Source organism: Bombus impatiens, unplaced genomic scaffold (genome assembly GCF_000188095.3).
Source record: "Bombus impatiens unplaced genomic scaffold, BIMP_2.2 scf_0517, whole genome shotgun sequence".
NCBI lineage: Eukaryota > Metazoa > Arthropoda > Insecta > Hymenoptera > Apidae > Bombus > Bombus impatiens.
Window position 1 is genome coordinate 885240 of NT_176936.1, and position 15852 is coordinate 901091.

General features: G+C 34.7%; 1 long non-coding RNA gene across 1 annotated transcript; it reads right to left on the bottom strand.

Annotated features, from left to right (window-relative positions):
* Positions 1–15170: 15170 nt before the first annotated feature.
* Positions 15171–15429, bottom strand: LOC117151894. Its single transcript, XR_004462051.1, has 2 exons — positions 15355–15429; positions 15171–15318 (listed from the first exon to the last, which is right to left on the bottom strand). It is a non-coding gene; the product is annotated as an uncharacterized LOC117151894 (long non-coding RNA).
* Between the last annotated feature and the right edge of the window lie 423 nt (positions 15430–15852).

Genomic DNA, 15852 nt, shown 5'->3' on the forward strand with positions numbered 1-15852 from the left:
TCGAATTTTTGTTCCGATCTGAGCTCAAGGAAACGTTTCGTGGAGCGGCAGCGGATTAGACAAATTTCCCTCAATTTTCCCAGGGGTTTAAGCCTAACTTTTTCTCGGTGCCTTCATGAACATGGTGGCGTCCTTTATTTAAAGATTATCGTTCGACGCTGTGCGATAAGAATTACATTGTTTTCGCCGAAAATGAGCGCGTAAGCAGCAAGAAAAGTTACTTCGAGAGTAACGTAAGAATATTTTAAACGCTGAAAGTGGAAAAGTTAGTTTTCAGTTACGTTCGGTACGTTTTCGGTTACATTACAAGTAAATGGATTTTAATATAACTGGATTTAAAGGAACGAAGAAATGCATTTCTCCGAACAGGATGCAGTGGGGTGAGAGTGAAGAATTATCGTTTGATTACTAAAAAACTAAAACTTGTACCGCTTGTATATTTGTGTTAGAAGTAGTAAAAAATGTAAAATTATAGTAGATATTATCTGAAAGTAAATTGAATTTTTTTGAAATAACCTTATTCTTTTATGTATTCTTCTATGAACAAATCGCAATCTCTGCGCAAAATTTTTATTAATTAATCTTTTAATCTTTTTATAAAATATTTTATTCCAAATAAATCCCGAGAAATCGCTTTCAGTTGTTTCACTCACAGTTCACTTAAAAGAAAAAAAAAAAAAGAAAGAAATTAACTACCCAGTAATATTCGGTTTTGTCACGTCTCACTATCGTATGGTTCAAAATGAACAATTCCCTTTTCAAGCGGGTATCTGTTACGTATTGTCTATCCGAACAATGTATTTTGTGTGAAACTAATTAACGCGTTCTACGCTTCATGACCTTTCACGTCATGATTCCTTTTGTAAATCGATAGAAACGAAAATCTTCAAATACGAAAAGTGATTTTGTACCACTCCCAAATTTGTTCACAATTAAGTAATTTAAAGAGTATTCGTCGAGAACAATGTTTTTGTAAAATTGATATTCCCTTAGTATCTGTAAAAGATTGACTGGTGGTGAAAATAACAATAAGGATCGCCTAAAGGCGATTTGTTTTCCATTTCATGCATTTGTAACGTTAGTATCGTACGTCAGATTTAAACTCTGTTTCTTAAAAACATAATGAAAGTACCGAAGACAACACCATTATGTCGTACATATCTCCTTCGGCTTAAATAATCGTCTTGCTAGAAAATATGGCACCAAACAATGCTATCAACTAGTCAACATCAGCAATTACATTATGCACGAGGCGGTTATACCTTAATATTACACATTAATAATACGTCACTATGCGACGGGCACTTTAGTATGAAATATTTGCGACCTCTCTATCCATCATAAATTTAACGAAACGATGTCACAACTTAATGGATGCGGTCAAAATTTAAGATCGATAAACAATCGTTCGTTATTCGCAAGTTTGAATGGAATATTTGTTAAGTATACAGGGACTGATTGAAAATGCTAACTCACTTTCATATTGATGGTTAATGAAAGGCAATAGTTAACATTAAGGTTTTGAATTGAATTCTGCGGGCGACATACGTTTTAAATCTTGTCGATGAAGTAAACTGATTACATCGAATGTAGACTATACTGTATTATTGATACCATAACAAACAATATAGTCGCTTATTAATAACTCCGTAATTTTATGGTAACACAAATTTTCTATGCTCCTGCCAGCACGTCGATTGACAGGGATTGATGCCTTCGCGCGCTATTTGCTTTTAACGAAGCCAGCCATTAATAGATAATATTTGGCCCACCGTAATTATTGTACCACGGGACAAATAAATTTTCATCAAAATAACATTGATCCATGGCGAGTGTATGGTTCATTCTCCTGTTTCGCGAATAAATAATTCCATAAATGTGATTTTGCGAGCATGGCTGTAAAATGGGAAGGCAATTAATTAATTTGTGCAAATCAGAGATTCGTAAAGAATCGAAGAAACGACTGCAATCTTTCGTCTCGTAGTTACGATATTTTACGATGGCAATAAATTTCCGTTAACGACTATACATGAGATAAATATTATCTTTTAATATCTTTAGATCGATATCGTATGGATATGGATTGTAGGACCGGCAATGTGTTTGTTTGTCATCCGCTCGGGACAATAACGGAATATTTTCATTGATTTAATTTGGCGGCGAAGCCTAATGAAGAACCTCACGCGTGCGAATTTATCTTCTAAAAGAACTACGTCTCGTAAGAGCGTTCCATCATGACTATAGCTATTCTGTTCTATAAACATTCTCATCGCTGTTGATTTTACTCTTTATCGTTCTCTTTCATTTCCTGCCTTTGTTAACACTGAACCTAGCTATTCATGTTTGCACGGAGTCTGAAATTCGTTCGAATAATTGCGAAAATACAAGAGGACACAGTTTTTACTTGCCTTGTTTTAACATGTAAAATTTGTGAAGTTTATTATTACGTAAAAAAATAGTACGCTGTACATCTAGCGTTAAGATGCTTTTGGTGCGATAATTGAAATAACAAATTTAAACAAGTTCTCCATTTTTCAGTTAATACACGTAATTATTCTAATTAAAATGACACAAACTTTATTTCAATTTGAACATTGCAGTCTTATTAGGTAATTAAAAGCAAGTATTTAATTATTTATGATTGGATTAATTTCCTGGTAATGTATACTCTACTGAGTTAATGTTCACCTACGTTGTTGCATACAAATCGGTACCTATATTAAATAATGTAATTAATAAACTGACTGATGGAATGGAACGTAATCGAGTTGATTGTCCCGCATTTTATGTTTTTGCACGTTACTCCGCATCTACGTATATGTCAACTCTCTGGTTTCACAAATGAAGTACGTTTCATAGTCAACTGATGCGAACAGATACATATATCATTCGCAAGTGTGCAATCATATGACGCTAAATCATAGTTCCGCTTATGCAGCATCACGTCGTCATGTAAAGCGAGACCGTCACTGAACTGGAAATCATTATGTAATAGAGATAATTATTGGTGCTTTTCTTAAATTACCCTCTTAAACTGAACATACAAATTATTTCCAATGTTTTTGTAGGTAAGAAAATAATCTCTATTACATAATAATTTTATAAAATTTATATGTAATAATTTATTATCACATTTATTATATAATAATAATAATAATAATGTAACTTCTTTTCGGAAATACTTTCATCATCTCTTGTTTAGTTTTAATAACAATATGAACCCAGTGAAAATTCCTGTATAACATAGAAACATACTGTAGCTATGTATAATAACTCATAAAACGTTTGTCACGTAATTTCTGAAGCATCTGATGCATAATTATTTCTTTGCTTTGAAATCAATATGCAGACGAGGTAGATGAAACGAGGAACACCGGATCATTGCGAGACCTTTTGAGGCGTCAATCAGTATTCGAATAGAATCAGAAAAGCAAATAGACTGGCGCGACTCACACAATGCATTTCATGTGTAACGATCCTTAGACGGTCGATTATTTTACAGTCGTTTTATCGTTACGCGATTTACTTTTCTTTCGCGTAATTTCTTCCCACTAACGTTCCATTTGCATCGCAAATTTCAAGGCCGTTCGCGTCACTTCGGTCGCGTGACTCGTCGCACATTGAGGGTCCCATTGAATACTTTGCGCATGCCGTGACGTAAATTATGCCTTCTTGGATCTGTACTTGAACGTCGAATCAGGGTGCATTACGTTCGAAACGAATTAAGGTTGGCTTAGGCTCGTTTAAAAGTCAGGATTATCAAGATAGTCATTGACCAACGGAATTCTCGTTAATAATCTGCTGAACTTTTAGCAAAAGCGTTTTCATGTATATCTATTACACATTTTCTTTAATCTTCGCTCCTTTAATCCTTCGTTAATTCGAATTTTTTACAAACTTTCGTGAGAAGTATGTAAACTTTATAATTACAAGATACTCAATTTAAGGTGAACTAAATTCATGGAAGGTAATCTGACTGAATAGGAACTTGGAGATGAAAGAGGGTACGAAGTAGTGGCTTAGTACGAATGATTAATATTCATTAAAATTTTATTCCTTCCAAACCTCTCATTTACCCTGTAAATCCTATAAACCTTTATATTCCATATCTTCGTACCAATCTTTTACTGTTTTAACTGCGTTTATCAAAAAAATGTAATTAACCAAACCACGTACGTCACATTGATATAAAGCATAGAAATCAGTGATAAAATAACGAAAATTTTACTTAGAGAGTTTGCAATCTAGCGGCGATAGAACAGTTAAGAACTAAAGCGACGATATCCCATTAATTTTCAAAAATCTCGTTGTAAGTAAATGTTAAAGTTATTGACCGATCGTGTTAGAAAATTCTTCGAGTGGAAGGAGCCGACAAAGACTAATAGAGAAATGGAAAATGTCCCGACACTTATCGTCATGAGAGTAACGATTTCGTGTGTACAGAGAGTCCGACACACGATTCCAAGGATAATCCACGTAACCATAATGAAACCACGGAAAGTTCTCTGACTAGAACGAAAATCTTGCTGAATCTGTGAAACGTTAGGGACGTGCTTCTCTCGCGAGAAACGCCAGATATGAAGCAGGTGGGTCTCGTTTCGTCGAATGATACCAGGTCGTGGTAAAAGCGGTATTATACCAGTCGGGCGACCATAACCTTTCACTGCATCGCTTGGCTCTTAAGCGTTTTACTCTCTTTTTTTACAATCCGCGTTTCTTCATCTCTGGCAAATATGGAGCTCATATACCGGGCCAGTCGACGCGCATGTCGAATCGTACATCGACAAAATGCTCCATGTCAAAATTCACGTGCGCTCCTTCGATTTAGTTCACCGATGAAACCCCGAAATCCACGATTTATCCTCCGACAGGCAATTCGTCCTGAATCACATGCTGCTCCGTTTGCCTTCTTCCCTTCTTCCGTCGAATGGCACAACTTCAGCATGAAATTGTCCTTGGTTCTTTTCACTATGAACGAAATGTCAGTAAAGTGACACCGCTAAGAAATTCTTGTACCTATCGAAGAATAATGGATGATGGAGTTGGCTCTCGCGAGAGAAACGTGAATCCAGTACGATGGATTTCTATCTAAATTTCAGGCCTGTAAAACGTCCTTCGTGAATCACGCGGCGAATAAACTTTCACATTTTTTTACTATCTGATAAAAGCGGCAGAACTATAAGAATCTTAAGTGAATTCAGAAGAAGATTGGTATACGGGTTGGAAAATTTCATTGATCGAAAGGAGAAAATATCGCTAACGATTTATGATTGATCCGAAGGACTAAAGCGCGAGCCAATAGCAATATCTAAAGGAGTAAGGGGAAGAGGGCAATTTATTGCCGAACATGTTTTGTAATCAATGTAACAGGAACTTCAGGATGTATGATATTTTTCAAATTGTTTCAAGTAAAAATAATTACATAGGTTAATAACTGCTTTACCGTACAGTCCAGTCTGTAAAGGATATGCGAGCGAATGATTTTTGAAACACTTATTAATTTTTGACAAAATGTAATGCAATTATAAAAGTGTTCGTCATAATTTTATTCCTAAATACGGATAATTGCGATTGGCTGCCCTGTAATTGCAAGTGAAGTGCTTTCGAAAAAATATTTTGTCGTTAGAAACAACAGAAACTGTTTCTTCGCAACGTTACAGTTAATAGATACTTTCTCCGCGCGTTAAAAATAATTTTCTCTGAAAACGTTCCTCTGGTTTCACATTGTCTCTGCTATAAAAGCTTGTCTCGTGAACACGAAAATAAAGGGGAAAAGCGTATTGAAACAAAGAGCTGTTAATTAGAGATTCAAAATTAAAGCATATGTTTTTTACCGTCGCAGGTGAAAACCATCCAAGAAAATCATCCAAGACAAAATCCTTGTTGAATTTTATATCTCGTATATTTGTCTGAAACGTATATTTGATATTTTACCACTCTGAAACCTTTCCCGATTTTTTAAAATATTCACGACACATTTTACCTCTACGGTATATTCTCACAAACAATGGATATTTGCGAAAATACTCGATAATCCGTTGAAACAAATCTATAATTCGCAAACGATACAGCTCAACGGTATCACTGCAGAGCGAAACGTCGATGCCAATAAAAAACGAATAACAATTACGAAGTATCGCGTTTCTTCCGTGCCGGCACAAAGATAATGTTCGACAAAAACTGTGATACTGCACCTTGTAATTGGACGCTGTAATAGGAAACACATCTGAGTAAAGTTGCGATCAACCGACTGCGATTAAAAATTCCATTAGTAAGGTTTCGAGGTTTATTACGTTGGCCGAGGATACCTCATTCTCGCCGCCTCAATTGGCGTGCGCTTAAATCCAGTCTCATATCCGTCCTACCACTACTTAAGTGGGAAATTAGGAAAATTGTCGTCGAGATTACCGCGCATGAACCTAGAAATGTACTTCTAAATAATAGCGGTAATACGAGAGAATTTAAGGGAAACGATTCTGAGATTCTAAGTATCGCGATCTTGTAATATTTCTTGTGACGTAACAGTTACTCCTGGATTTTGAAAGACTAAATTCCTCTATGAATAACATGGAGTTTATATATGTAATTTTAAAACGTGAAAAGAATATCGTATTTGTTAATGAACGGTGTAAAAACAAGAGCTATTTTAATCGTCGATGGATTTTAATAAACGTATGTATAAATAAAATATTATTACTATACGTTATCCTTCCTTTACAGAAAATCCTCGTACGGTTGTGACCAATATTAAACTGCGCCTGTGATCCATAAGGTTTTACAGCCGTTCCTTTTACAGCTTGCAATTACCGTTGCGTACGAAATGACGAGAATCCTTCGCAAATACTACTCTTGCATTTTTCTCATATACGCGTCACCTTGTGAAAACTGTCGCGTTTAATCATAAGTGTTTTCCTTTCACGATTATTGCACATGAAACAATCCAATTTTTTGCCTCGATATTTCATATATGCTTTCATTGTTATTCCCTTTGTTCTGCTGTCTACTCTTCTTATTCATCCCTTAAAAAATGCATCAATTTATTTTGTCGTTGGAAAAGACTCAAATTCAGAAAAAAAATTAAATTTTCGTTCACAGCTATTTATTTTTAATTGTGTACTCTGCACTACGACTTTCAACTATCTCGCTCATGCATTTTTCCAATCGCTAAGACTCAACCAAATAAATTGGCATCTGTATGATGTTGTTACTTCTAAAGATGTAAAGATGGATATGAATCTTCCGTTAGCAAAAATGATCTCAATCATAATCCAAATAGTTCTCTTCAACATGTCTAACACTGCGGAGTATCCAGACTGAATATCTTTCATTCTCGCGATATATTCTTGACTTGTTTTATGCAAAAAATTTGCAGCAAATATTACAAAATTAGATCAATCCTTCTTCATTTACTTGGGCAGAAAAGATTCAAACGATGCTATCAAGTTACGTTGTCTTATTACTTCTCGGAATATCTCATGTAGAAAAGATATTAAAAAATTTCATGCAGTTAGGTTACTTTATTGCTCGATTATATTCGAATATTTACGCATTTTTTACGTTAACGTATACGCGTGAGTGTGCGAATAAATTACAAGTTCTCACACGAACGCGATACACAGGAGTAATTGCTTTCAATGGGCCAGTTTCGTTGTGTTTCTTTTCCGGTTCCGAGTTCTCGCTTGTTGCTTTCCACCCCCGAAACGCCAACGCTCTCCTTCTCTATTTTTCCCTTTGTTACCGCTGCAAGAACAAAGTTCATCGATCTTTCAACCAAGCAGAGAAGTCCTACCACGACGGGCGGCATTCTTTTCTTCTACAGGAAAAACGCTTCCGGGTATTTCAGTCCTTTCCACCAGCACCCCTTTCCCTTTCCCTTTTCCCTTTTTATGCTTCTTCTGAAACACGCGTTATTATTGTCCCCTTGTAACCTCCTTTTTCCATCTCGTTTCATTCCTTGATTATTCCCACCGGAATGAGTTCCAATAGGTTCCGATAGATCGAAAAACTGGATGGAGATATCCACCGCCGACATAATGCCGCCGTTACGGAGACGGTCCGCGTGTGTTGCGTCATCTGCTGTCGGTTTATGGGATAGCGTGCATTAAGATTTAATATCCGATAGTGTTTTTACGGTGTAGCCATTACGATACAATCGTTGAGATACGGTACATTAGACGGTGTCGATATACAAAATATATCGAATATTTCAAAATTTCTTTAAAGCTTAAAGATGCTTTATCGAGAACCAGATGTTCCATTATTACAGTAGGCTATTATATGAACCGTTCAGAAATCGATCAGTTCTGTAAAACGAAGAGTAAAGAATGACAATATTATAAACACTATTCCTTTTTTACCTTAGAATTTATTATTACATATGTCACGTTCCGAATGTAAATAATCTTATGGAAATAAGTAATCTTTATCTTTTCCATATTTGCGAATTTTCTCTTTAGACTTCGATGGCTTTCTAATGAAAAGAAGGTAGAGACAGTGCTAATATATAGACTAAATCTTTTAGATCGATCGATTGTTAAATAAAAGAAACAGTTGGCCAGACAGATCACCGTTAAGCCAGGTTCGAAGATTTAATTGCGATTGCGTTTTCGCGAGGTTTGTAACTGCACTTTAGTATGCACAAAGTCATTATCGTATTGATACTAACCTAACAGCATCTAGATCCCTGTATTCCACTTGCTTCCGTTCAAACGGATTTAGCGTAAAACGCGGATAAAGGAATTACTTTTGGTGAATCAATCGTAATTCAGGCAATGCGAGATCGATCGAACCGCGCGTCCCTCTGGTTTTTCGTTCAAAAAGTGTCGACTGACATTAACTACTTAATAGTTTTACTATCCACTTTGGGATACCTCTATTCCCACGAGAACTGTACTAGATGCTTCATCAATTGTTAATGCATATAGTTTCCCGGGGATCTATTATACTCGAGTTTCACTTATGAAACATTGTTCGAAAACGATGTTACCAATGAAATTTTCTGAATCAAACTATTATAGAGTACTATAAATTATAGATGGCGGATTAATTACTTTATTACTATTCAGAATATAAATTCGTAACTTTTTCAACTACGAAACGTTATTGATCATCTTAACGTAATCTACGTTCGATTCACCAGTGGCAACAAATAATCCTTCTCGATCATTTCAGCAGCATTTCATTTGAATCAATCAGAGCTCATGTTTGCTATCGTCAACATTCACATCGATAATCGGATATGTTCTACGAGAAATTTCTATCACACTATTGTTACGCAAATCCTTTGATATGCGATGCGTAACGAGACGTTTAACAAAAAGAAAAGATAACAACATCGCAAGAGCAAATATTTAACTATAACGGCAGGAACGCTGAGATATTTAAATATTATGCAAGGGAAGAAAGTATTCTGCTATATTCGTCTTCTACTGACGATTGCAGATACTACCTTTAATATATTTCAGGTAAACGATGAATAAAATAGAAATCCCATTGTTCGATGTCATGCGTTGAAAGATTGATTCCAGATTGCGATTTTTCATAGAAACAAGACACATCCTGGGGAAGGGGTCATTATTTATCGATGGCGCTAAGGAATATAAGAATCTGCATTAGTATTCTGTCAACAGAACATCGCTGATCCTACGATTGAGGACGACTCGTACGGTTTACAGCAATATTTCAAAATTCTCTCGATGGCAGCCTTGTAAACGATGAGGCGATATCCTTTATTCGAACATGAGGTTGTGGAATATACCAATTTCTTTTGAATATGATATTATATTGTATTGCGTAATATCATATCATGATATATTATATTACGTAATAATATATAACGTTATATTATATTACGTCATACTATACTAAAATATGTAATATCACGTTATGTTATATTACGTTATATTATACTCCGTTATATTCTATAATGATATTATATTAGGTTATATGATATCAGGTTATATGATATCACGTTATATTCTATTACGTAATAATGTATTACGTAAATATTATATCATAATACGATATATTATATTACGTTATAATGAATTACGTTATATAATATTACGTTATAATGTATAACGTTATACAGTCTTACGTTATAATGCATTACGTTTAATGCATTACGTTATATATTATACTACATATCGTAATCCTGTATAACGCAATACTATATAACGTAATACTATATAACCTAATACTTTATAACGTAATACGTTATAACGTAATATATTATAATGTAATATTTAAATGAAATATTTACGAAACCTAAACCTTAGTAAGTTATTAACTTTTGTTGAGTAATTTGACTTCTGAATGAATTGAATAAGTAAAAATTGAATAAGAATGAATAAAATTTGTCGCTATAGGAGCTCTGTGATAGAATGGTAGATTATACACATGATTATGTGTTTTTCTTTCTACCACTAATAAGATCGTAGGAATTTTATAAGGATCATTTAGATAAAATATTTAGAAAATGATTATTTGAATAATATTATCCTTGGCTTTTCTTCGAATTGAGTTTACAGGAATGAAATTTGTGGATTTGCGATTTAACCATACGATTTGGAGGCGTCGTCAACCAAACCAATAAATTATTTTTCGAAAGTACTTCCGAGCTACTTTTATTTAGACTAAAATTTTCCCGGATGTGCTGTGGGTCAGGTTCTTTCTTATTCTCATTATCGTCATCTTCTTCATGACGAGAAAAATCGTTTGTCGCATTATACTTTCCTCTTTGTTAGATTTTTATTATCATTGTAATTGCGCGTGAGCATGTATATTTGCATATCATCTCTTTGAAGTACCCTTGCCTTGGAAGGACGACAGTAGAAGTAGGTAGGAGTTTGGTGATGGAGAAAGAATGGGGGGGGGGGATAGGAATTTGAAGGAGAATCGAAAGGATCTGTATCATGTGGGTATGTAATTATTGGGCGACGAAAATGGGCATTAAAGAAATGTGCTTTCGGTATACAAATTGAAATGTTGAAAAATGTGTAAATGATAGTATATTTACCACATGAACGATGAAGGCGAGACAAATTCATATTACAACTTAATGCCTTCGTGTATTGAAGAAATAATAATAAGAACAAGAGCAATGAAAAAATTGGGAACTGGGAAAACATAGAGATAGCTTAATTAAAAGGATATACAAATATTTGAATCGAAACTTAGTAGCCGTGGAATTGGAAACTATACAAATGTGGAAATGGTATAACGTTGAAAAATGAATAATTTTAAGTACACAGAAATCAGAGATATCTCGTACAAAATTTTCTACGAGTTTTATAACGAAAGACCAGAATCAAAAAGAATTCCAGAAAAGATCTGTGTACGATTAAAGACTAAATATCATGTAGCTAAGTACTATGGAAAATATTCCGGAAGAAAGTTGCTCGATTAATTCGTGCAGCGAGATTCGTTCCTTTTCGTCTTTTTCGCGACTCACCCGTCGTTCCAGTCAGTCGTTCCGTTATCCAGTTCACCACTTTCGAGCTGTGTTACAGGACCACCCGTTATGTGGTAATTTAAGCTGGTGCAGTAGTGTGACTTAATACGTCGGCACAGCTGTTACATTCGCTTTAATTTGCTTGTCAAATCTCTGCTTTGCTATTTGAAGAACCGATTCCTGATCATTTTACGTGACGATAAACCGCAAGCTCGCCATTAACTGCTGCTGAATTGTTGAGAAAATGATAGGTGACGAGCATGAATGGTAGTTGTTTTGATTCCTTCGACAATAGTGCTCTCAGAGATCCAATTTGAAGATTGAACTATATGTTGATTATGTTTGAGTATTTTATCTATTTGATGTATACAATATTTAACTTATTAATTTTTTAATTTTAAAATGTATATATATTCGTAAGTCTGGTAATTATAGAATACGAGTGTTTGATAAATGAATATTTCTTAACAAAATTACTTTCAAAAATAATGGATCTTCGATTTACTTTTTCTAAAAGAGAACAATAATATATGCCGAAACGAAGACCTTCCTATGCGGTATCTCTTTCGAAGTTTCATGTAAAATATTCGATCGAAGATTTCACTATAAACTGTTCGAGTGAATAAACATTCATCGAAAAAGCGAATTTGAAATTGAAGTAAGAAATGATAGCGAAGAAAGCATTTGTGATATTTAATCGAAGAAATGGAAAAGATATCTAATATATTATAGCAACATTTTTGTCACTGTAGGAACGCCATTTATTACAAAAGGAATGCTATTGGCTTAGACATTAAAGTAGATGATATATTAATTGATTAATAGTTACTCCATTTTCTAAAGATTCTTCAATAATACCAATAATCCACAATAAAAGCCAGATTATAAGCTTATATTTACCGAGAAATCCCATTTAACTCATCGTTCGAATCTCTTGAATACAACAATTTCTTTATTCAAAGATCTTCTATCTTCTAATACGTCATGTCATTTAAAAAGAAAATTTGTATTTACAAAAACTATGTACTAATACTGATTCAAAAGTGAATCGTTTAAAGTATCTAGATTTCCAAAAATCGAAACATCTTTTTCACATCAACAGAATCATTCAATTTACCTTCTACGCTTCTTAAATATCAAAATATCCTTCTGAATCACCAAAATCCCAATATACGACCAACTAAGAACCTCGGTTTCCTTTTGAACCAACAAAGTGGTAATAAAAATCCCAATAAAAACGTCGAAATCAATAAAAAAAAACCTAATGTCACCCTTCGTTGCCGCCCACGAAGCAGAGAAATATCCCATCTCCTACGAATTGCTCGACGCGATTTTAGAAACATCCTGTATGCGTTCAAGATTCTATCTCTTGGAACATTCCTGTTAAAGTCAGCCTTGCTTCGAGTCTCCCGATAAGGTGGTCCACCTGTTGACCGGGCTGAACTGAATGAACTCGACAATGAAACGGGCACGGTTCTTGAAGGAAGCTGTAAGATAGTGGCACGACTCCCTCGAGGTGGGAGGTTCGTATTATAGGTGGCGATCGGGGGACCTACATTCATGAGCTATGTCTGTTTCTCCTTCCAGCTGTCTGACTCGTCTCCGCCGAGATATTCGTGTCGATTCTCGAATTACGTCGCCGAGATCCCACAGGAGGAATTACTCCCTTTCTTCGCATCTTTCTCTTTCCCACGTTGCTTTTTTTTCTCTCCTCTTCCCATTTGCTTCTTTCTTTGCATCTTGCGGAGGAGACGCCGGTCACGCTTACGGACCGCCAAATTGAACGACGATGGCGGAGAAAATGAGCCCCGAGAGAGATCTACAAGAATCGATTAACGCCTTATCGATGGGGCGCGTGAACGATGGTCTTGTTCGGATTATCGTTCTACATATACGTTATGCTGTGATGTTTAAACTGCTTTCAAAATTTTTTAACGACGATATAAACTGTTAAGGCTTAGAATTGTTGCAACACATGGGCGATTATGTATTTTCTGTTCTAATCAATAGCCAAATGAGTATACGTCAAATCCATATAAAATAATTTTTCTTAAGTTCTACAACACAGTTATTACAACGCATAATCATCTTAATCCACAGTGAAAGGATTAATCCTCGGACGACGAAGGTTCTGACAATTGACATAGGTAAATATATACAGACGTTTCACATTCACTTTCTAAGCTGCATTTTTGTGTCATTATTTTATCACACTGAACTAAATGAAATGAGATCTTTGATAAGCGCCTTAACGACGAATAACGTGGAAGTAAAGCTTGAATCAGGATATGTGGTATCTTCTAAATTTTGTAACTTTTATTACTTATTTAATTATTTACTTATACAATTTATTATTTACGTTACATAATTTACTTTTAATATTCTTTGTTTACCTGCATTTGTGTTCATTTGCCATGAACATCTGCATTTTAGCCATCAAATTCGTAGCCTAGTTACGTATTCACACTTGCGGTGACTAGAAAGAGGTTCATAATGATGCAGAGAATGTGTTTATTAAATTACCTTCATTGATAAAGCATGTTGTCGAGAAGGAAATCTATGATTCGTTAATTGATTCACTAAATAATTCCTTAATTCGTAGTCCAAATGTTTGTCTTATTCTATACATTGTGGAGACATGGATTGTCATCCAACTAAAAGTACACATAAAGATATAAATCAAGATTAGCAACGTGTTAGTAAGAACGTGTACATGTTAATAATTGAAAATTTTCAATGTTAAATTTCCAACAATATATAATTCATTAGAGCTATTTCATTCTTATTATTTCGAAAAAATTGCAAAATTTATGAGGCCTAATTTTACTACTCAATAAAGCCATTCGTTCACAAGATTTGACCCCAATCAACGAACCACTGCATCGCGAATACTCTCAGTAAATCTTAACCGCATGCGCATCAACATCTGCATAAACAAAACGCAACTTTTCTCTCACCAGTAGTTTGAATTTTACGCCCTATGTGCGCGTTTTCCATCGCCTCGTCATTATTCCGCATAGCTGGAAGAAGGAAGACAAAAGTTAAGAAGTCACAGCTAGACAATGAACTTTCTAATTCGACAACATCGGTCCGTCAAACAAATGGGAGGATTAGCGTCGAGTATAATTGAGAATGCAAGAACGTCGGGAGATCGTAAAGTTCAAGCGAGCGTAAAAATAGTCGATGTGGCAAATTTGATGCTATCTGAGTACTACTTCCGAATAGAAATCGAAACGCGATTACGATGGAATCATAGATAGTAATAAACGTCTGAATGATAATTTCGAAACAATTGAGAGATCAACGATACTTTAGAAATTCAAGTCAGTTCAAAATATGGTTCAATAAAGAATCAAGATTCACTATAGAACTTTGGAGACCTGGATAATTTATGAATTTCGGGCTTCGATAGGTCATCAATGAAAAGTTATTTAACCAGCACTCCACCCATTTACTTCGATACCAAAAGTCAATCATCCACAGATACTGTGGTTCTATTTGTGACTAATGGCAACGCAAATGAATTTCTAGAAGCGTTCATGTAATCGGTACACTGAAGATTCTATCTGACATCTCGCGAATTCTTAGCTTTCTGCTAACAAACCGAACAAAAGTTAGGAAAATTGACGGTAATTGGAAATTTCGATCGATAGGTTGAAGATTTTTATGAATAATGTTGAGGTTATTTGATGTATAAACAGAGAAACTCGTGGATAAATTGTAAGGTAGAAAATATATTTTAATACAGAAATGTAATTATAAGTAAGAATACAATTTGAGCTGGTCCAAATCCGCATGCTAGCAGTGTTACCCTATAACTGAAAACTCCGAAGCCAACGTTGCCTGTCTACTGTTTATGGTCTGTCCTCGTCGCAATCTTTTGTTTATACGCTGTCAATGACTTCAGTGCTTGAGAAAACTAAAAAGACCAGATGTAGGGTTTTCTTAGAAATGGTGACTACTTCAACAAATATAATTAAAGAAATAATATCTAAATAAAGATATGTTTCACCCTTTCAATTTTTCGACGAATACTTCACTTTGAATATTTTGGGCATTTTTTAATATACTGATCAATATCGAATATCCAAATAAGTGAAATGATAATAAGTATATTCTCATCCTTATTATAATCATTCCATGACGTATATAATATATTTTCAGAATTATGAATTTGAAGAAATGTATTATCCGGACATCGTCAATTTGCAGAATTATTTAAGAGTTCGTCACACAACTCCTATAATCACCTCAATGACCTATTATATCACCCTAATCTCTTCCTGAAATTCTACCTTAACTAAAAAACTTAACTTAGCTAAAAGTCTATTTAGCTAAAAGACTTCGTTAGATTTGTCGTATTTTTGCTTAATTTGCAACGAGCCATAGATTGAACGCTG